Raw genomic sequence first — 20,882 nt, forward strand, 5'->3', positions numbered from 1 at the left:
AAATGCATTCGCAGTGATTGACTTAAACCCTTCCCTGAGACTTTGGTGGAGGCACAGACAACAAATAATTCAGCATTTTGCCAGCAAAGAAAAGGGGGAGAATGGTTATTGGGTAAGTAACTAATAAATCTGTTGCATTTCTATATATTTCTTTTTGGTGAAACAGACCCATCCATTTTAGTCTATGCTTTGTATTTTCAAGCAGCAAAAAGCAAAGCAAAACAAAACAAAAAAACTTGGCTAGCTTAACAAAAAAGAGACAGTTGCACTTTAGACAAGGACAGATCCAAAAGTTCAAAGGTTATACTCAGGACCCTGTCTCTTTCCCCCTTTCTCAGCACCATTTCTCTCTGGTGTTCAATTAATAGTTAAGGAGATTCTATCTATGCAATGATGAAGAAAATCAGCAGACCTCCAACCATAAACAATCTACCCAACTATAGATCACAGAGAAAAGAGCTTAACTTTGACCACCGTAGAACTCTAATTGGCTCTCCTTAGGTCATATAAACATTCCTACTCCAACTCTTATTTTCAATCTTGATTGCTGCAGGATACCTATGATATGGACGACCCAGTCAATACCCTCATTATATCCAGAAAAATATTCCTCCATTTGACCTCAGCCATCTACTTGGTTGACCACTAGAGCTGGTTACTTTCAGGAAATTAACCACTTCCACAATCCAAGTAAGATACTCCTGTCTCCAAATACCACATGCTCCACTTCCAGCTCTTTTGCTCTGATATCTCACATTTGTGATTCTTTGTGTTCATTAAAGGGTCTTTTGGGCCTCATTCTTTCTCACTATCAGACTCTTCCTGTCTTTATTTTCTTCCTTACTTGCTTCTATTCCATAGTTTATCCCTTGTACCAGCTTTCCTTTTATATACCTTCAAGTCCCTACCTCCTGTCCTGCCATCACATTCACCAGGCATTAGTGAACTCACTCACCTGATTTACCATTACTTGTGTCTATGTAGCTGAGCTTTGTTGCAGAAAACCACATAGCAGACCACGCTGAAATCCTACTAGGCTCATAATAAGCACTTCAGGTGTGCTTGCAGCACTCCATGGCTATCCTACTATTTCTATAGTCAGCTCACACTACTCCTCTGCATGGTGACTGGTTCATCACTTCCGCATTTGCATCACGCTTCTTCTCCCCACTCCATGTCTGAGCTACCAACCTTGCTTCTTACTTCATTGAAAACATAAAAGCCATTACAAAGAGACTCCCTCTTCCTTAGGTTTCCAAACATGCAAGTATACCATCATCTGCAGCCTTCAACTCCTTTTTCCCTAGTGTCGCAGGAAAGGCAGTTTCTTGCCACATACACTCTGTATCCTATCCCCTTTCACCCTCTCAAGGACTGAGTGCATTCAACCAGCCATTTTCTCTCTCACATGCTCCGTCTCTCTGCCTGTAGTGGACCACTCAGCAGGCAAATATTTTTAAGAGTCTCCTATATTTAGAAATCTTTCCCTGACTTCATATTTCCTTTCAATTGCTGCCCTACATTTGCTCTTGTACAAATTAAAGTTTCTAAAAAAAAAAAGTTGTCTACACATGCTGACTCCACTTCCTTGCCCTCTATCCTTCTCCTGTTCCTCAGCATTCCCCCCAAAAAGGTTCTTGTTAAGTCATTGTAATCTCCATGTTCCAAAGCCAATGGATGTTTTTTCCATTCTCATCTTACTCAACTTCTCAGTAGCTTTCAACTCAAAAATCAACCCTTTCTTCCTGAAAAATTCCCTTGTCTTAGAGTCCATAGAAGCACACTCACATGGTGTTTCTCCTGCTTCCTAGGTCTCCCTAAGCTGGGGTGGCATCCTAGGCATGATTCTTGACATGTGCAATCTCTTCTTTTCCCAGGGCTTAAAAAAAATTTCTCTCTACCTACAACTTCTACATGTGTATCTGCATCCAAGCCCTATTTTCAGAGCTTCAGGTTTATACAGACACAGCCTATGTGACATCTCAAATTCAAAACTGTTCCTGGCACACACCTCTCCCCACATTACATTCCCTCAGCGCATTCCTGCACCAAGCCAGCTTCTGCGTTAAAGTAAATGGCATCTCCATTTATCTCAGAATGCTGGGAGGTTTTTTAAATACTTTATTCTCACTCGTTTTCCCACATTCAATCTATGACTGATCCCTGTCCCTTCTACCTTCAAAATATGTTTCAAATGTGTCCGCTTGTCATTGTCCCCGTTGTCAGCATCCAGTCCAGCGTCATCAGTCAGCCTCCAAACTCGTTTCACTATATCCACCCTTTCCTCTGTCCCATCCACTCTCCACACCATAGACAGAGTGTTATTTTAAAAACAAAAGTTGTGTTTTATCACTATTATCATTCAAATTCTTCAGAAGCTTTGTGCTGCCCTGAGAATAAATTTCAGAATCCCTAACATGGGCTTGAAAGTCCTGGTCCCTGTGTGACCCTGTCCCCCATCTGCACAGTGCTCCAGCCACACTGCTGTTCCTGCATTCCTCCGTCACACCAGGCTTCCTCTCACTCATGGACTCAGGTCTCCCTTTGCCTGAAATCCCTCGCCTCCTTTTTCACAGGTGTCATCTCAAATGTCCCTTTCTCAGAGAGGTCAGAGATACCACCAAATCACCTCAGAGGTGACATTCTACCCTCATACCCCATTCCAAGCATGGACACAGACTTAATTATCACGTGAAGCTGCGGCCAGCTCCCGAAGCTTTCCTAAAATCTTCACAATAACAGAGACGATACAAGTCAGAAATCGTTAAAATTAGTCTTCAGCATAAGTATTAAACTGTAAGTCTTGCCCTTCATAAGACAACTGCTAGATTGGCCTTTCTTATTCATCCTAATAATAGAATCCATTGGCCTTTCTTCTTGGGCCACCGTTTTTAGAACTTGCTTCCCCCACAGGTGGGTGTTCACTTTGACCTGGACCTTATCCCCACATCCAGAACCTCAGCACCTATTCTCTCCCTTGATCTAGCCCCTAGTCCCTTCCCCATTCCGATTAATATCTTGTAATTTTCCACCGATATCACCCACAATAAACACAGCATTTTTTTCTCTTTTACATAAAGTGGCTTAATTTATTTTTCCTCCACCTCTGTCTTCCAGACTAAGCTATATATAAGCAATACACCTATTAAAATTTATTCCAAAAAAAAAGAGCAATCATAAAGCCATGAACTCTGTAGCCTTCCTTAAAATCTTGGAAAATAGACAGTTTTAAAGGTAACAATTCATTTTACCCAACCTGCATATTTACATAGAGACAGATAGGAAATGGTAACTATAAAGATGTTAACTGTGGTTGTTGGGATTATAAAGGATTAGAAAATATTTTTGCTAACTTTTATTTTTTAATTGGTCTGCAGTGTGTACTGAGGATGTCATAAAGTCTGAAACAGATAAAACAAATAGTCTTTATGTTCATTCTTTACATATGGTTGCTACAAGTATAACAGTATGGGTAGGAAAGCCCAACCGCAGGATTGAATGTGGATTGTCGGGTTTCTCTATGCTCTGTATGTATGTATAGAAGAATTTAAATATAAAACTGGTCATCACAGGGATGTAGAGCGTTCTTACATGTACTACAAATATAAGTGGCTAATATCCTTTGAAAATTCGTCCTTGATGAATAATATAGAATGTTAATGTCTTCCTGACTTGTATACTTATAAGCCAGAATTTTGGTGCTGTATTAGGAGGTTCTTCCTAATGTCTCGCCTGGCAAAAGCATACTATGGTAGCCTCAGTAAAAAACGAAGAACATCTATTCACCATTATTTTCACTGGGATACACTTGCAAATGGTGAAGTGCCTCCCTCACAGGCTTCTCTTCCACTTTCCTTCCTGTTTATTGTTCACCATCTTACCTTTTCCAGTTTCTCCCTTTCACATGTCACTATAAGGCTCCAAACAGAATGCAGTGGCCTGATGGAGAACTGACCAGTGTACCACAAGGAGCATACCTCCCAGATTGACTCCAGGGACCTCTAAAATATCAGATGTACAGTCCTTGCTGGCAGAGTATTTGCCACCACAGACACCCAGAAGTGTTCAAAATGCCTGTTATCTTTATATTATGGGTCAATTTATATGAAATTTGTTCAATTACTAGATGGACCTTTTTTATTCATTCCAATAATGGAATTCATTTAAGTGTATAAAATGAAATTCCAAATACTCGTTTGTTACTTGTCTCAATTTAGTCAAACAACTTTCACAATAGTGTGCCTTTCTTCAGTATTTCCTTCTTTTCTATTCTCCCCTTCTTGGGAATTTTGCTATGTGTTTTCTTGAACCACATATACTTCTCTTTTTCTTTCCCCCAAATCACCTTATATCCTTTTCAAACTGTTTCTTAATCTTTGTTTTACCATAATAATTTATTCTACAGTCTTCCCTTAATTTTTTCTAACTTGCTTTATTTTCTTATATTCTTTTTTTATCATAATGTCATCAATAATTAACTTTGTGTGTCTACAGGGTACATGACATCGCATTTGCTTCCCACTTCTCTCCATCCCATTACCTATGATGCATACACACATATTACTTGATATGTAGTTATAGTTCACCCTCCCCTTGCCCACTGACTACGTAATTACTTGTCTTTTCCCCAGGGAGCCTTACAAAGGAAGGAAGGGAGAAAGTCAGTAGCCTCTGTCACTCCTACATCTCATCTTGGTCACTGAATATGCTTTTAGAGTACATCAGGCATTTCTCCATAGAGCTTTAGAATGTGTACTGTGCTGATGTATTCCAAGTACCTGAATACAAAGTAAAAGAATCTGGGAAAATATACCTAATATCCCCCAAACAAATGCTTTCCAAGCTCAGGGGACACTGACTGGGTGATTTTTCCCTTCCTTAACATTCTGCCTAAACTGACCTAATTAAATTCTCTGTCTACTCTCAAATCAGTTGGTCATATTCATTCTCATATATTGTTATAGCTACAGTTAATATTTCCTTTTTCCATGTTCTTATCTCCCCATCTAGATAGTAGGCCATTTATATTTCTTTGACTACACCTAGTTCACTAACTGTTTTTAGAAAGCACTTAATTAAAATGTACTGAATCAGTACATCTCATTTTAGAATAAGCCACACAGAAGAAACTAAGAAACAATAATCTCTAATACTTTGTATCCAGACTAAGAAAATGAATTCTTTTAAAAGTGAGATCTCAGGAATCTGCCTGTTTCCTTGACTTCACAGGTAGACTTAATTTTCAGAAATGTCCTTCCCTTTTCCCTTTAGCTGAGAGAGAATATATCCTTCAAATAGAGATGTCATGGCTGTGCAAACACACCTGGGTTTACAGGATATGGGAATGTCACAGAGAGTGACCAGACAGGTACTTATTGAGTTACCTGACAGTCTTCCACTCAAAGCACATGGATTTTCTTCTATCCCAACATACTAAAAGGCCATAAAAGAACTTAGAGGCCATAAAAGAGCCCTAATAATTTTATATCAATCTCAGCTCACTAACTTGATGAGCACCCTGACCCTTCAACTCTCTTGGAATTTTTCCATTTTGTTTTCCACAGAACAGATTTTGAACTGGGAGAATATTTACTCCTCAGTATCAATTCTGTCTTGCCACCAATAGAAGGTGTCTTTAGATATACTGCCGGGTGGGTTGTCCCTGACAAAAAAAAAAAAGCAAACAAACAAAACAGCATCACCCACCTCAAAGTAACTACCATTCCTGACTTGGACTCCAGAACACATTCATGGGGTTTCACAGATGACATCAAACTGGAACTGAGAGGGAAACCCTCAGAGATGAATTGCCATTTAGAGTCAGCATGGTAAAATTACAAAAAGCAAAGTGGACTCACAAAGAACGCTGTTTCGTTTCTAGCACTAGAGTAATTTCACGCTGGAACTTCGAGCAAGTTATTTCACCTCTTTAAGCTTCAGATTCCTCATAAATAAAATCAATAAAATGAGGTATAATACTAAATTATGAGTATTGATTCCGCCAATTCTTAAATTTTGTTCTTAGACTTTCTAACTTAAACTCAGTAATCTCCCTCCACTTCCAGGAATCTATTCTAAGGAAATAACCCAAGATATAACCAAAAATTTATATACAAAGATATATTGCTTATAATTAGAAACCTGGAAAAGACTAAACATATGTTAGCAATAAGGGATAGTTAAATAAATTCTGATATATACAAATATTAAAATTTTATGCCATTATTAAAAGGTATTTTCAAAGAATGTATAATACCATAGTGTGCTTATTTTACATGTCTGTCTTTCAGTGAAAAGGCAATATTCAAAATTATTCTGAATTTTTTTTTTTTTTTTTTGAGATGGAGTTTTGCTCTTGTTTCCCAGGCTAGAGTGTAGTGGTGTGATCTCAGCTCACCGCAACCTCCACCTCCCAGGTACAAGTGATTCTCCTGCCTCAGCCTCCCAAGTAGCTGGGATTACAGGCAATACGCCACCATGCCCAGCTAATTTTGTATTTTTAGTAGAGACGGGGTTTTTCCATGTTGGTCAGGCTGGTCTTGAACTCCCGACCTCAGGTTATCCACTCGCCTCGGCCTCCCAAAGTGCTGGGATTACAGGCATGAGCCACCGCGCCCGGCCATGAATTTTTAACATATAAAGAAATACATCAAAATGTTGATACTTGTTATTTCTGATAGTTGAATTATAAGTGCTTTTAATTTTATTTCACAAATGTATTTTTCAACTTCTCCACAATGGACATGTAACATTATCTTTTCATGAGAACATGGAAAGGTACAAGTTTTTATTATTAAGTTTAAAAACCAACGTGTTTTTCACCAAGAATACATCCAGAATATAAGTATATAATTATAATTTTTAAAGACATGAGAAAATACAAAAACAGAGGCTTGAGGATAAATTTCCAAAAATGATACGGCAAAATGATTCAGAGTTCACAATAGGTTATCTGTAAGATATGGAGCCATCAATTTCATAGTGTTATTTAAAAACAGATACTTTCTGTGATGTACTCACAGAAGAAAAGCATGAAGAAATCTTTATTATTTATAGCCCCATTGTTACAATTCAAAGGAAAAGTGCATGTTTGAAACATCTTAAGGGTAAAATAGAATATCTTGATATTAAATTGTATAAATTGAGATGGCTTGCAACAGACTTGTTCTTTCATAGGAAATTTTTATGAGCAGAATAGATACTAATCCGATTAATATTTTTTAGGTCAGCTGCTCAAAGTGGCCCAAGAAACAATGTGCTTGCAAAAATTGTTCAGTAGATCACAATCTTTTTTTGTTGCTGTCAACACACTTTCTTTTTTAATTTAAACCAGTGCCCTAACAATAAAGCACTTTATGGTATGAAAAGATAAATAATAATTTTTAACTGTGATGTGAAAATTGCATTTTCAGAGGTTCAAATTGTTTTGCTTGTTTTAATTTCATTAACATTGGCCACCAACGTTTTTTGCAGCCATGTTGCTTAATTTAAGTGAGTGACTTCTGAGCTCATGTTGTTACCTTGAGTTTGTGGGAAATTAGGTGCTCTCACATCTGAAGAGAGGGCAGTGAAGCATATAACTTTGAAGCTCCCTCCTGCTTCTATGGGACTAGGATTTGGCAAATTGACTTCCTGGGGTACCTTCTGACGCATCATTACCTATGTCTCAAAAACTGTTTCTAAGTGATTGAATTCTTCATATGAAATTAAGTGGGTCACAACAGCACAGATTGTGTTGCATATTTTGTTCACATGAGGGGGAAGTTTAATTTTAACATTTGCAAAAGGAGATTTAAAACTTTGTGAAACCAAATATACTGGCATCATATTCCCTAGGGGTTAAAGAATCAACAGTCACTTTAACATCTGACAAAGGATGCACCTTCTGTTTGGCAATCGATCATATTAAATGCTCTAATAACAGTGTACCTTAACTAGATAAATGATAGGCTCTTACATTTACAAAATGAAAAACAATTAGATATGTGTAATGGCCACATAAGCAATCTGCAGGGGAAAAAAATGTACAAGGTAAACACTCCTGATGAAATGAATGCAGTCAGTGAGAGAGTCTCTATTCAGCCAGCCACACATGAGAATAGGTATAAATTATTCAAATTGGGGTTCAGATTATTCAAATAGTCTCTCCTTCATCAACTGTTTTGAAGAGGATTTGGGAGTGCTAATTTTCCGGTGTAGCTGCTCCTTGCCTTTTTGCCTGGTCGGCCTCACACATTTTTTAGGATTGGATCATTATGAGTCACCACACTGAAGGATTTTTCAAGGTTGGAGCAGTGCCAAAGCTATTTTAATCATCCCAACTGATTTGTTGTGGGGCTTTTCTTTCTTACTTTTTAATGATAGAGAAATCTTGCAATGTGCAACATTCACTTTATTCTTTCTGGTAACTTCCTGCAATGAAAAAAAATTGTTTTTTTCTACCACAGGCTTTTTTAACCCCTGGCTGCTTCTTTGTACCATATTCTTCAAAGGGATTTTAATGCTAATTTTCCTATGCCATTGGCTTTGGTGTCAGGTAATTTCCTGAATTTGATTACTATGGAGAGAAGCAGCTAAAAGTCTACACTGGTGAGCAGTTTACAGTACTTGTTAGAGATCAAGGTGACCTTGTAAAGGCTTCTATTGACACAATATTGGTTAATTACTAAAAATGTAATCTATGTATCTTTATTTTAAAGCCCTTTATGATGAAGATTCTTTACAGTTCATCTTAATTTGAGAAAGTATCATTAACAAATAACATATAGACCATTTTTTAAGAATCCAAAATGAATACCACAATGAACTGCTGTACTTGTGTTTTTCTTCCATATTTAAAGATGAAAAAAATTAACTACCATGTTTAACATTCTTCCCACAGTCCATTTCATACTAGAAATATGCTTAACCTTTTGACTGATCAGTTGCTCCTAGCTGGTTTGTAGGTTGGAGCAAGCAGCCCTTGCTCTTTGCCTAAAAGGGTCTCTATATTTATGCTGTGTTGTTACGTAAACCTATGTTAGGAAACATAGGATTGTTAATGCATACCTTGTTGAAAATGACAGTTTATTCAGCAAAGGGAAGTCACGTGCCAGTCAGCTTTCTCATGGTCCCTCTTGTTCAAAATTCACGTATTTACTAAATAATACTAGCCAGAATTTATTGAGCATTGAGTATGCTTCAATGCTTGGTGCTTTCCTTGGACTATCTCATTTAATCCATTTTCATTCCTTGTTAAAGTAGGAATTTTACAGAAGAGTAAACTGAGGGTTAGAGAGGTTAAGTAACCTATCCAAGATCACAGAAGTAGTATGGGCTAGAGCCAGATTTCAAATCCGCATCTGCTTGATTCCACAATTGATCTTCTTAAGAGCTCCTCTGCCTTGCCTCTCTTTGTGATGTGATGTACTAAGAAAAATTCTGTGCAGATCTCTGAAGGATTTAACCACAGCAAGGCGTGCTGTGAAGACAGTCCTGGAGGAGTTGAGGGAAAGCTTTCAGATGCCATCTTTATCCATTGAAGAAGTAGCCCTACCTAGTGCCAAGTCTTTTGATGGTTACTTGGTAGAGAAAGATGAGTAAGACAATGTTCCTCTTCCTCTGGGAGTCCATCTCTAAAGAGAGAAGATAGATATGCAAACAAATTATTGTGAAATATAAGCTAAGTTTGGGAAATAAGGAAGGTTGTGCAAGAGCAGAGTGATGATGCGAGGCCTGAGGGATGAAGTAGCCACCCCTGGAGGACTGGGGCACCCACTGGCTGGTTAATGTCCCATGGTGGGAGAAAGGACCATGCTGACATGCTGGCATGTGGGGAAGCTCCAGTCACCTGGACTCCCTCGGCCTTTCCCTAAAGGACTGGTAATGCGCTGAAGGTGATTCCTTAAATCCTAACTACATAGCCATTGGTTTGGGGAGTCCCAGGATTGCTCAGAGTTTGTATCGTTTCAAATCCAAGACCGCTGCTCTTAATATAGAGCCCCCCCGCCACCCCGCAAATATAGCCTGATCGATTCCAGCAGGCTGTGTTGCCTGCTTTAAATTTAAATGATAAATTTTAAAAGAACTGAAATCTGTTTAAATAAGAGTTAAATACAAGGTTTTGATGAAAAGAAAATGAAGAATTTTACCTCCCACATCTAAGCTGTGATTAGAAGTTTGCGCTAGAAAAAAAGCACTTTGAAACTAGCCCTTCATACACTGATGTAGTGTTTTCAGCATCTGTGTTTACTGAATACATTACTGCATTTTTTAATGTTTCTAAAGGAGCTGTGGGATTATTGCTGCATTTTCTATTGAATTAGTAACTGACATTTAAAAATATTTAGTTGGCTGATGTAGTAGATAATGATCAGCATTTCAAAAGATTAATGGTGACTTAAAATGCATAGAGTTATTTCATTAGTTAGTTGGGAAACCTTTTATTCTTACACTTCTGTTATTTTTTTCTTGTTCATGAAGTTGAGTCAGCAAGAGAAGCATATTCAAATTAGACTTCTCATACAGAAAAAAAAAAAATCTGACTTTGTCAGGGTGGGTGGAGGGGAAAAAAGCAACTTTTTGTCAGTCTTTTGTATTTCAGCAGCTGGATTCATTGCTACCATGGTAACGGACCACATGATGAGGTGTATTAGATTGCTGTGTGTTGAGCACAAGGGGAAGAATGAACACAGCTTTTTATTGAAGTTAAAGGTTACTTTGGAGTTTCTTTGGAAATGTGTAAGGTCAAATACTATAGTTTTCAGCATATGTAGTACTTCAGAGGAAGAATTAAGGGGCATGTTGGTGCATTTAACTACAAAACCAGGTAAGGTACAATTGAATCTATGAAACTGAACTCTCTGACTTCTGTCGCAGTGGCATAACTTGCTGGGTGGAATTTCACTGTCTCCCCCACCCCCACCCCGACATGGGCACCCGATAAATTTCTCCTGCCCACCGTCCTAGCTCCTCCACCTCCGGTTTCAGCTGTTTTTAATTTGAAAGTCTAAGATGTTGTGAAATGTTATAGTTTTATGGCAGCGTGTGTGTGTGGGAGTTTGCGTGTGTGTGTGTGTGTGTGTGTGTGTAAGTCAAAGAAAGAAAACTGCAAAGGAAGTAATAAGAATGCAATAACTGGTGTCTTCAAATCAGTGTAGACCTGAACAAAGTGTTTTCTTGTTTTGTTTTTTGAAAATGGTCCGCTTTTCTTAAAGGACACCTTATTAGTGGCATTTGTCCAAAGCTACTTGTCTCTTCTACTAAATTAAGTAGTAGGACAAAGTTTTCCAGCAAAGTTATTTAGTGTGTTTATTGTATGTGAGCTTTTGTTTTTCTTTCATCATATTATTGCCAGCCTCATCTAACATGTATAGTCCGGTTTTATCTATATTTTTTAAAACATCTATTATTTCTATTAGCATTCTAATCTTTTAGGCATTGTGGCTGTATGTGTGTTACAGGATTTAAAAATAGAAGTAAATACACCATGGGTGAGTGCAAAATGAACTCTTTTGCTTAGAGGCTGGTAGGAACTGAATGTAAATTGTGTGGCTGTGTGGAGCATCAATTCCCAGAGCGCAGACGCCTTCTCATGCGTTGTTTACATATCACCCTGGCAGCTTGTTTCAAAATGGGAGGCTTTGGTACACACAGAGCAAGTTAAAGGAGAACAATTTCTTTAATAATAACTTATTTCAATTACTTGTTCATGGCTTCTACTGATGTTTGATGTTTGACTTTCTCATAAGATTGTTGGGATTTACTCTAATTTTAGCCAGGGGTTTACTTATGCAACTTCTTTCCTTCCTCTTAGAACAAAGTTGTCTTAGCAGCTTTTAGAAATAAAACCTAACTAAATAGTAGCAAAGCCCTACTGTTATTCTAGTGTATTCACTGTCCACCTGAAAAAGTGCAGATATAGGAAAATCTTTTTGAAAAATACTTTTAGTGAACTAAAATCAATTATGTGCCCTTAATTGGCACTAATTAGGATAAAAGCCAATAAATTATCCCAAGTTTGTTCATACAGCATGCTTTCTTACAAAGGGAAAACTTAGATTTTATTAAATTTATTTATGCTCTGTGATTTTCATCGCTATTTCCTTAGTCTCTCTAGTTTCCAGATGTCCAAGCCATTTTCTAAGTTTAAGCAAGGAGTTATAATCATTATTCAAAAAAATTATTTGCCATGATTTCAAATAAAGAGAACTGTTTCCATGATGACAGATATCAAAAGTACTATAATAGCACCTAGTATTGTAAATGTTCATGCCTGTATCTGAATTTATTCCTTTCTTTTTCCCTTTGTTGTTTGAGTACAAATGAGCTATGACCATGTCTTTCAAAACATGAGATATCTTCATAAACATAAGTTGTTACTACTAGAGAATAGGGTGTTTCTAAAAATCAGTGAAAGATGGTACCTGGTAAACTATTCTAAAGTATGAAATTATTGAAACTGACAATATCTGAGGTAGAAAGTGTTACGTTTTATTAAAAGAAAAATAAAAGAGGGAAAGAAGCAGTAAGACAGAGACACAGAGAGAGAAAAAAAGAAATGAAAAGATATACAAAAGGTAAAGATAAAAGTGTAAATGATCTCTTACCCAAGCGTTTTTCTTTCCCACCAGCAGGGAAAGGGTTAAATCTGTATATGCCAGAGAAGAGAGTAGTATGGATGAGGGAAATTACTAAAAAGTATTTTTATTTCACTATTCCATCTTTAAAATACATGATAAAGTATAGATAGTTCCTGTTAATTAAAATGAAAAAAAAATTCTATAGTGAGGTTGTCTCTGTAGTTATGGGCTACCAGCCAGCTTAGATATTAGAGCTACAAGTGTGTAAAAACCAATATGTGCCCAAATTTCTGTGTTCTTTATTCATCTGACATTAGGCCATATGTACACAAAAACTTCTGAAATAATTTTAACTGACAGATCACAAGATAGAAGATTCTTTTATAGTTGTTTTGGTATTTTCATTCTTAAGAAACAAAATTGACTTCTGATGTACTTGCTTTAAATTGTAAATTTTGCCAAGATGTTTTAATTGTACAATATTTGTTTCAACTCTTGTTTAAATTATGCTTTCTTGTTAATTTTGAATAATTTGTAGTGTTTGCTAACATTTTAGCTTTAATCTCTAGAGCTGCCTAGAGTCAGACCAATAGATAATTATCTGCAAACATTTACCTCTACTAAGGAGATAGATATTTAACAGTTTTTTAACATGTTAAAATAGAACCATATTGAGTAAAACAGTAAAGCCTCTTCTAAAAAATTAATGATATTTGAACTCCAAGAAAATATTTCTAAAATAGATGAAGATGAAGCCAATGAATGATGACTCAATATCATCTAGATACTCCATTTTTAGGAGTTATTTTTTAACATCCAATTTTATTAAGGTGAATTTTATTATTGACCACTATGTAATTTTTGACATGAAAAGAATTGAATTTTTTTTTAGAATTCTAAGACTTTTCAAATGAAAAAGAAAGTAATGGTACCATGATCATGATGATAATGATAACGACAATAATGATTAATTTGGAGAATAAGATAGATTAGAAAGCTCTTGCCTCTTTGTGTAGTAAAAGGCCAATGTTCTTAGAAGGAAAGTGGAAATTACTAATGGGTAGTATGATTCTCAGAAATTAACCCTCAAATTTAATTAATTATATTAATAGCATTTATAAGTCACTAGGAATAGAGGTGCTTGATATGTTATTATCAGACTTTATTATAAAATATCTTGGCTTTGTTCAATAAGCGATAGAGGCTGTCATCAAAAATGATTAAACTTATCAAGAATTGTACAATGTGTGGGTCAGTATCTGACAGGAAAAATGTAAACTCATTTCTAGGAAAGAACAATTAGTTATATTTTTAGTATATAAAGGGGTAATCAGCTGGTCTTCATGGTATTATTAGCTGGATATTTTAGAGTGGTATTACTATAATAATTCCCTCACTCTCAAACACACATGTTATGAAATGTTCACTAGACACCATTTCAATATTTTAATTGTTTTTAAATTTTTAATTATTTATTTTAAATAAACAACAATATTTTATATCTGAAACCTGTTAATTTTGATTTGTTTGGTGGAACATTTACTCAGAAAAAATTACTTACCTCTACACATCCTAACATGAAAGAAAATACTGGATGGATTGGCAATTCCAGTATAAAATGTGGATCCGTAAAAGTAGTGGAAGAAAATATAGAACTTACGATAGAAAAGGATGACCTCAAAAACAAAAATCATAAAGGAATGGTAATATGAAAACTTATTCCTTCTAGAATATGTTATATACAAAATTAAAAAGATAAATAGCAAATTAGAAACCACATTTGCAACATATATGAAAGAGAAAAAGTGAATATCCATGTTATGTAATGAGGTCTCATAAATCTGTAAGAAAAAGCACTTCCCTTTTTATTTTAAAAATATCTACAAATTAAACAAATGCCATTTTAATAATTAGCAACTATTTTTTAAAGGGGAAAGCAAAAGGAGGAAGGGGGAGATAATGTCTGGTTTAGGAAAAGTCTGGAAAATGGGAACACATATACACTGCTATATAACAGTGTACACTGGGTGCAGGTGGGGAGTTGATCAAGCTGGCAATGTGTAGCAAAGTCTTTAAAAATTGCATATCCTTGGACCCTACAGTTCTACTACTAGGAATATGTCCTAACAAAATAAATAGTGAAACGTATTTACATAGTTTTTCCTTGTTTCAGACAATAGCAGTCTGAAAAAGAAAATCCAAGAAATGTAGAAAACACATGAGCTCGTATTTCCTCTCTAGAAGCTATAAAGCTGTAAGAAGTCAGCCGGGCGCCGTGGCTCACACCTGTAATCCCAACAATTTGGGAGGCCGAGGCGGGTGGATCGCCTGAGATCAGGAGTTGGAGACCAGCCTGGCCAACATAGTGAAACCCCATCTGTCCTAAAAATACAAAAAATTAGCTGGGCGTGGTAGCAGGCGCCTGTAATCCCAGCTACTTGGGAGGCTGAGGCAAGAGAATCACTTGAACCCAGGAGGCAGAGGTTGCAGTGAGCCGAGATCACACCATGGTACTCTGGCCTGGGCAACAAGAGTGAAACTCCATCTCAATTAAAAGAAAAAAAAAAAAAAGCTGCAAGAAGTCATAGACATGGCTATATGCTGGTCTAACTGTTGACTTCCCAACTCTTTAGATGGAACATGTATAGGCAACATGGTGTAGAAAAAGAGTCTTGGCTTAAGAATCGGAAAGCCTGAATCATGCTACTAACTAGCTGAGTTAATATAAGTATGCAAATTTATGAAATTATTAAAATAATAATGTTAAAGAGTAGAAAAGTCTGTGAATCCCTTTACCCATCTACATGTGTTTGTCTTCACTGCTGATTTGCAAATAAGAAGTCTCATATCAAGTGGGAAGGGTACATTTTTATAATTTCACTGAAATTCAATACCAAATGGTAAAATCTGGAATGCCTTGACTGTGAGAGAAAATAACAAAATATTTTAAATAGGATATACATTCCAATTATTATTTTTTGAAATTTATTCTAAAGAAATTTCTGCTCATATAAGGATGGGCAGAGGACAACTGGGCCTGAATAACTGGGCCACACCTACATTTAGGTGTGGTGGAGAGGCAGAGCTCCAGAGCAATGCTGTTCAAAATTCTATGATGCTAGAAATGCTCTATATCTGCTTAGTCCAATATAGTAACTACTAGCCACATGTGGCTATTAAGCACTTGAAAGGTAGCTAGTGCGACTGATGAAACAGATTTCAAATCTTATTTAATGCTAAGTAATTGAAATAGCCACATGTGTCTAGTGCTATCTTATTAGACAGTGACACTTTAGAATTAAGCACAACAAATAGGGTCTTTTATTTAATATCGGAGGTTAATTTCAAGCACCTCTGCTAAATTAGGATGATATAGATAGGACAAGAAGGTGAGTATTCTTTGTGCAGTTTCCCTTTTATCTACAGAAATACAGATCAATGAAATCCTTTGATTCTAGTGACTGCAAGTCCAAGATTTTCCAGAGAAGTGTTGGTCTCAAGTAGTCTGTAGTTTTGTTTGCTTAAGAATTTTAATGCTCATTCATTTTCTCATTTGTTTTGTTAAAAAACCTTATATTGAATATATTTGTGTTGGACACTGACATTGAAAAGATAGTAGTAGTGCAGAGTTCCTTGATTCAGGAAATCCTTGGAATATCCTAAGGAGTAAATGGTGCAGAGCAAATATTACAGAGGAGGGGAGAGAAATGCTGTGTGGAGAAGGAAGCACTGGGATAAACCTTAAAGAAATAGCCAGTGTTCAATAGGAAGCTGGGGAAAGGAGGATCTTGAGAAACAGAACAGTATGGGGAAACCAGGGAGAGATGAGAATCAGAAATGTCTGGAAATGTAATAATGGCAGCAGCACAGAAAATAGACTAGTGTGTAGACAGAAGTTAACGTCACAATCCAGAACAAGGATGAGGGAGGTTCTGAGCTAAGGGGATCAAAGTAGAATTTAAAAAGAGTAGACTCCAGAGGTGTTTTGTCTGTTGCTTCTCTTTGCAATAAGTCAGGTAGAGAACAACTAATTTATCTTTTAAGCCCCCTTGAAAATTGTCAATTACTGCATACAATGCTGGAGCAGGATTTTTGTGGCCAAGGAAACTGAGCGTATCTTACAATATGCAAGTTTTTCAAACAGGACCAACTTACATAAATCATCCTCTTGGAAGTAGGCACAACTACATCATGTATGTAGTTGAAATGTATGACACATGACAATTTTGTTTGGGGATGTAATGTAACTGAGGTGGAAACTTAATATTTATGAGACTTCCTCTTTCGTTAAAATCTTAACATTCTTTGATTTTGACAAATAGTGTTTTTATTTCTTCCAAAAATACAAGAATTTTAAAAGTATATAATTAGGCACCATTTAGAAAGGTCAAAAAAGCAATCATCTAGTTGAATTTATGATTTGGGTACATTATTATTCTCCAGTCTTTACCCCATTTTGAAGGATTTTTTTCTTTTGGCAGTATATCCAGGTTCATTTATAGGTTGGAAGACAGTAGAAGCGTTATTCCAGCATCAAAGCCCCCACTGTTTTCTAATAACATGTTAGGTTTTATTTCTTCCAAAGCCTTATGATCACTGCAGTCAAAAAAAAGAAGGTGGAAAATGCAGAAAAATGGTGGAGGAGGTGGAGTATGTCTTGGTCATAAAGAACTGAAAGGAGAAAGGTATTACTGAAGAGTATGGGCATTAGTCTGACTGTAAGGAGGACTTTGGCAGTAACTACAAGCCAGAGTGAGTGAGGAAAGAATAGCAGCCATTTGGGCAATGTGCTGACCATGTAGTTAGTTTCCATATGTGGCGTGATACTAGGAAACCCGAACATACAGCAGGACAGAGAGGAGAACATCATGTGAGAGTTCCATGAGTTCTCGGATTTAAGAAAATAGAAGACTTTCTAAGTGTCAGATACTGTTCTAAGTACTTTTTGTTTAACCTATTTAAGGCAATTAACCCTTTTTTTTCAGAGAACAGTCGTAGAACATGGAAATCACTGAAGAAATATAAGTAGTGGCGGGATGCAGTGGCTGACGTCTGTAATCCCAGTACTTTGGGAGGCTGAGGTGGGTGGATCACCTGAGGTCAGGAGTTTAAGACCAGTCTGGCGCCAACATGGCGAAACCCCGTCTCTACTAAAAACACAAAAACAAAACAAAACAAAACAAAAACTAGCCAGGCATGGTGGTGTGGGTCTGTAGTCCCAGCTAATTGGGAGGTAGAGGCAGGAGAATCGCTTGAACCAGGGAGGTGAAGGTTGCAGTGACCCGAGATTGCACCACTGCACTCCAGCCTGGGTGACAGAGTGAGACTTCATCTCAAAAAATAAAAAAAAAAAAGTAGTTATTATCGCTCCATCAATCCTCACAACAACCCCATGAGCAGGGTACTTTTACCGTCTTTATTTTACAGATGAAGAAATTAAGGCCCGAGAGGTTAAGTAATCCCCCAAACAGCATACAGTTAATCAGAGAGAGCTCTATTTAGTGAGCTTAACTACTACGCCATCTTGCCTACTCTTAATCTATGTTAATTTGATAATATGTACAGAGATGATACTTGTAACGTGCTCACAAAGTGCCTGACGTATAGTAAACCTGCAAAAATGTTAGCAATTATCATTATGTAATAAGATTTAGAAGACTTTCCGGTATTTATGTCATTCTACACCGACACTGCTCAGAAATAGTAACAAGATTTTTAGGGCAGCTCTGGATTTTTCTTACATAAAGTGCAAAGAAAGCTTTGTTTAGGAGCATGCCCTTATAAATTGGAGAAACTCTTCTTCTACCCAAATACTATCAATCAGTTTGACTGGCACAGTTGAAGTTTTTACCTCAAAGAATGGGCCTCATTGAAATGTTCTATATACTCATCTACATGGCTCTGACCTTCTGACAGAGAATGACTGCTGCTAATGGTACTAATGAGAGCAAATGAAATTCCCTTCCAAGCTTGGTATTTGAATAATATGTCAATTTGTTCATTGCCGTCTTACTAGGAATTAAATGCCCTAACATTTTTATAACCTAAGGGAGCTAGTGCGAGGTTGGCAGCCAGAAAAGGGAATCAGGCCAGAGGCTGGCCAAGGCATAGTCAAAGTCAAAGTCAAAGTCAAGCAGGTGGATCCAGGCAGAACCCAACCAGACTCTAGAACAAAGTTAGGTTCAAAGTTGGGTTCTTATCTCCTTTCCCTATATTGTGGGCTGGTAGGGGTGAGTTGATTGTCATCCTCTGTACAAAAAGAATTGTATGGAAAATTAGCTGGCTCTGAAATCTAACTGAAATAAGAAAGTCAATAAAAGCAGAATTAAAGATACTTAAACATTGTAGATACAGGCAATGAAAGAACAATGCCTCTGTTGTACTGGATTTCCAGCGGGGAATGAGGCTGTTTGGGTTAAGACGCAGGTGAGGCAGAGGAGCTTTGAGAATACCATGGCTCAGGAAGGAAGAAATGTGAGAAAGCTAGAGAGGTACAGGAGACTACAGAGGAGAAGGGAAAGGCAACATCTGGATTCTGAGTAATCAGAAGTTGTCATCTGCTTTGGTGGCTCCTATAGTTCCCTTTGTCTTCATCAGTGACCTGAGAATTCACAGGGTTTTCACCAGTAATGTCACTGGGCAAGTGTGCCAGGCTGACCACCCAATAAGAGGACAAGGAAGAGAGAGTGGAACGATCAGCAGAACTGTCACCACTCTGATTCTGGGGTGTGAGAGCTGGGGATGTGGGGTGGGGAATCTCTCTCTAGAGGTTTGTTCTCTGCTATGTTACTCCCATCTGTGATGGCTTTTTCTCCATGGCTTAAATGGTGATGGTTTTCTTGCAACTATTAGGGAATACGTTGATAATGTTAGTGATTCATAGAGTCTCTGAAATAGTCTCTGCAAATGTTATGTGTAGTTGATTATCTGGAGAAGTAACAAGCTTTTATCAACCATAATAACTAAATTTGTATGGTGATTTACTGTTTGCAAAATATTCAATTATGTTATATTTGAATCTCCCACAATCCTAGGAGGTAGATGACACCATCAATTCCTTTATAAGGATGAAGGAAATCCAGCTCAATTACTTTCCTAGAGGCACTGGGTTTGATAGCAAAGCACAAATTTTAATTTACTGGTTTACTAATGCATCCTGCTTCATTCAACACCTTTTCACCTTTAAAAGTAAAAATTGTCTCAGTGATAGCTATTTACCTTTAGAAAATGGCTATTACAAATAAAGAACTCTTACATTTACTCAGATTGTTCAGATTAAATTCTCCCTTTAAACATACTTTCAAGGTAGTTTATGTACACAGTAGGTATTTAATAAGTGTTAACTGCTTGATTATTGTCTCTTTGTACTCCTCCAGAGTAATCATTCTGATTCTCACACATTGGATTAAAAGGTTGTTTATTTTGGAATAGAAGGGAATACTCTGCAATTGCAATTCCCAACATGGGAAACTAATGAAAAACAAAAAAAAACCAAAAATGTGACGCAGTTCTTTTTAACTTAAGAAAATAATCTAGCCTCTAACATATAAATGAGTAGACTTAAAATAACTGGACAAAGCCAGAAGGCAACAAGGCAGACATCTTATACTTAGGCAAAACCAATCAAAGGAAATTATCATGAGCCTCAAAATTACTCTGCTTCTCATATCCATGCAACACCCAAAAAATATACAATTTTATCTTGCCTATGAAATTCCCAGGTATATTCCTAGGTATGTGTTTGTCTTTGTATCACACACTGTCTGTATTCTTTAAAACCTTCCCTTACCTGACATTGCCCTTGAGTTTAGCTATCTTCCTTGCCTATCGAAGACATAAAAAATACTCTTCCCCTGGCTAATGCTCTGTGAGAACCAGTGATTAAAGTCTGGGCAGGAGAAAAGAAGGCGGGGCATATGATTGTCAGTAATAGGGTTTTCCGGTTTGGCTAAAGTGAAGCTCCTTACTTCAGCTAGTATTGCAGCTATTTGAGCTCCCCTTTCCTTATACTCCTTCCTAAAATGTTAAAAAAAAGTCCAAATTGCAACATTTATTACCTTTCTCATTTAAAATTGTATTAAAATAATCCTTTGGGTTTAAATATTATCTTCTGATAGTAATGCTAAGATCTGAGATTCTTTTGATTAGGTTAAGGTTAGGCAGGAAAGGAATATTAAAATAAAGAAGAATGTCACTTACTAGCTATTAAATATATTATAAGCTATAATCACAATTAAGTTGAACTATAATTTAAAAGGGTTTTAATACAGACGAACCCTGGAGTATAAAGAAATACTTGCATAGGTATCAATATATGCTAGA

General features: G+C 36.8%; 1 protein-coding gene across 24 annotated transcripts in view; it reads left to right on the forward strand.

Annotated features, from left to right (window-relative positions):
* Positions 1-20,882, forward strand: part of DTNA (dystrobrevin alpha) — a 396,061-nt gene that overhangs the window by 205,902 nt on the left and 169,277 nt on the right. For 2 of the 24 annotated variants that reach the window (XM_054537799.2, XM_054537803.2), the window contains exon 1: positions 10,554-10,807. The exons of 14 other annotated variants lie outside the window; for them this stretch is intronic. The gene's annotated coding sequence lies outside the window, so the exon portion shown is untranslated. Of the gene's footprint in view, positions 1-10,550; positions 10,808-17,545; positions 17,642-20,882 lie in introns of those variants that run through there. 8 more of the 24 variants (XM_054537808.2, XM_054537810.2, XM_054537806.2 and 5 more) reach the window with 7 other exon arrangements.

This window comes from Pongo abelii, chromosome 17 (assembly GCF_028885655.2).
Source record: "Pongo abelii isolate AG06213 chromosome 17, NHGRI_mPonAbe1-v2.0_pri, whole genome shotgun sequence".
Taxonomy (NCBI): domain Eukaryota; kingdom Metazoa; phylum Chordata; class Mammalia; order Primates; family Hominidae; genus Pongo; species Pongo abelii.